We start from the raw sequence: 2,983 nt of genomic DNA, 5'->3' as shown, positions 1-2,983 counted from the left end.
TCTCTCTCTCTCTCTCTCTCTCTCTGAATGTAAATAAGTTCAATCTGAAATATTCCTTCAACTTATCTTATCTTATCTTTCTCTCATCTGACTGTTGCTACAAAAGTAATACAATAGTATTAATTGTATTCTGATTTTGCTTGAAAATTGCAGATACACAATGGTTTACGTCACACTTGTCTCTGTTCTGATTCTGGCAACGACCAGCACAGTCCTGTCCATGCACCCACGATTCCGATATGGGTTACCCAGATTTGGGCTTCAACTCGGGTCGTTTTACTCAGGTAAGTCCTACAGACACGTGGACATACATTTTTGCTGAGTAATCAGTTTAGCAATAACACTCTCCACTATTCTGTGTACAGATACTCGACTGCGAGTTTCTGATTTACATGTCGATGGGTTAAAACCAGAACCATCTAACTGGATTTCCACCATTTTGAGAAATGGCCACTTGAACATTTCAACCCCTTATAAAAAATAGTAAACACAGGATTGTAGCCCTCATATTTTACACACTTGACTTAGAGGAAACACTGGTCATGCACACTAGTAATCAATTTAATTGAACAACTTTTTCATAAGCAAAAAAGGTATAATTTGTTCTGCTTCCAGAATACACTCCTGCTCTTTTCTCAGTTCTGGAGCTAGAAAAGCCCAGTGCACCATAGCTGCTTCTGACTTCCACACAGACCCCACTGTGGCCTGTGCTACAGCAGTCAGAAGCAGCCTCCTCACACATAGCATGTTCTGCTTCCAAGCAAAGCTTATACTGTACATTAGTTCAAATCGTTTTTCAAAGTTTATTACCGTCATAAACAAACAAATGTCAAGTCACTTGCAAAAATATCATCAAGGACTCATGTATTCATTCATTGTGTGGCCTAATGAACGCAACACGCATAAATAAAAATTAAATTGCCGGTACTTTTCATAGCGAAAAAAAAAACACATAACAAAAACAACACACACACAAAACTCTCTCTGAAATCATTATACTTTTTTTTTATTGTGTTTTTCAAGAAATCCCAACGGTAATCTTATGTTGTATCAGCTCATATCGTTTTGCGTTACGCACAAAACTACACACCCAATAACACTAACAACAAACCAAACGAACAAAGCAGCAAACAAGCAAACAAACAAACAAATAAACACAAGGCTGAAGGCGCATTTTAACCACACAATGCAAATGGTAACAAAATCACGAGCTTTAGATCCTGACTGCATGCTACTCTGTTCATTATCAAGAAAACAATTTGGCATTCTTACCTTTTGTTGTACTTTCCTCTTCACAAAAATGTTGTGCACAAAGGTCGAAATAAATAATACACATTTTGCACTTTTAACAGTCGACCTCCTGTACTGCTTTTGTCTTTGCCGTTTGACCAGTTATTCCTGTGTAACATTCATCTCCGAGTGTCTTCGCTTTTCGAACACACCTTTTCTCGTAGTCCCGGGTTGCAGAGTCTTTAAGTTCGGCTGAACTTCTTCTCATGAGGTGTCACATAGGATGCTTCCTTCATCGATGACAGAATTTTCTTTGTTGGGGTTCCATAAACAGATGGAAGAGATGCTGTGGTAGTTTCACCTAAAGGAGCAGTGTCTGACATATATACTACAAGCTGATGTGAATACACCTACAGGGTAACAGAAACTGTGGAAGCACACACAGGAGAAAGATGTACAGGAGTTGGGTAGCTTGATTCATTTTTGAGGGGTGGAATCACAATCAGCAAGTATTGGAGTTGATGCATGACTCGAACAGGAGGATAACCCCCATTCACCATGTTCTCAAAAGGATCTTCGATTGAAGAAACAGCACAATCGTCATATTTTGGGGTAGATTTTGCCAATGGAGACGCATCAAAGTCATCAGGTTTCACTTTTAGCATTGGCAGAAAGGAGATTATGCAACCGTAATCCGTGAATCCGAAGGACAGTTTCCTGAAATGCATGGTGCTTCTTACTTGCCTGGACGGCCTGATGATTCATCTCCTTTCAAACAGCGTCTGCAAAAGACATGGATACTATGAATGTTATCTCCTTTGAACAGGCAATTACTACATGTACTTCTATTTTAAAAGTATTAACCGATAATAAAAAAAAAAGGTAATTGCCTCCGTATTATCGCTTCTGCGTTAAAACTTTGGATAGTTTTCGTGTTTCTATTCACACAAACAAATGAAACATTAGTACTTGATTACACTCTGACCACTAATGCTCATCAGTTTGACATTGTGATAACCTCTGAATAACAAAATATATTAGAGTCAATTAAACTGACAAAATCCATCAACCAAATCATTCATCTATCCATCTTTACAAGCATACACAAATACTGTAAACACTCACTTACATTTTTTTAATTTTTTAACAAACACTAAAGAGCTGCATGGATACACTACAACATTAAGGCATGAGCACATGCACACACCGTCACACACAAACACACACTGACACAAACAAACACATACGCGCGCAAGAACATTCACGCTGAAACAAACACATTTACCTGCCTGTGTTTTACAATTAGGAAAACAAAACACAAAAAGCTAGGAATCAGTTTGCAGATACAGGATTTAGACTGAATCAGAAGGTTAATCCCCTATATTTAAAAAAGGAATCTGAATTTCAGCTTTTATGGTCTGTTCAAATGGGGAAAAACATAATACTTGAAGATACTCACTTGAATCTGTGTCCTGACTCGAGCAACAGCCAAATTGACTGTGCAGCAGATGTAAAAATGGCAGAGAGCTGTTCTCTGTTCCAGTGTTTTCAGAAAGTGGACCATCCTTTTGTCAGTTTAGCACACCCCCCCCCCCACCCCACCCCACCCCCTTGCACCCACTTTACCACCAACCCCCCTCCCCGGCCCCAACCCCCTTATTACCACCCTCCTCCCTCAATATCAAGGGACTGCATCTTTTCCAATTCATTCTTCATTCACTCTTTATCACAGGAAAGTTAATTGTGTTTCAAC

At 39.1% G+C, this 2,983-nt stretch overlaps 1 long non-coding RNA gene across 1 annotated transcript; it reads right to left on the bottom strand.

Annotated features, from left to right (window-relative positions):
- Positions 1 to 1,035: 1,035 nt before the first annotated feature.
- On the bottom strand, positions 1,036 to 2,815 carry LOC138957656 (uncharacterized). Its single transcript, XR_011453115.1, has 2 exons — positions 2,690 to 2,815; positions 1,036 to 2,012 (listed from the first exon to the last, which is right to left on the bottom strand). It is a non-coding gene; the product is annotated as an uncharacterized lncRNA (long non-coding RNA).
- Between the last annotated feature and the right edge of the window lie 168 nt (positions 2,816 to 2,983).

Source organism: Littorina saxatilis, unplaced genomic scaffold (assembly GCF_037325665.1).
Source record: "Littorina saxatilis isolate snail1 unplaced genomic scaffold, US_GU_Lsax_2.0 scaffold_3730, whole genome shotgun sequence".
NCBI classification, from domain to species: domain Eukaryota; kingdom Metazoa; phylum Mollusca; class Gastropoda; order Littorinimorpha; family Littorinidae; genus Littorina; species Littorina saxatilis.
Note: the sequence above shows the minus strand (reverse complement) of the source record. Positions and strands in the feature narration are given on the sequence as shown.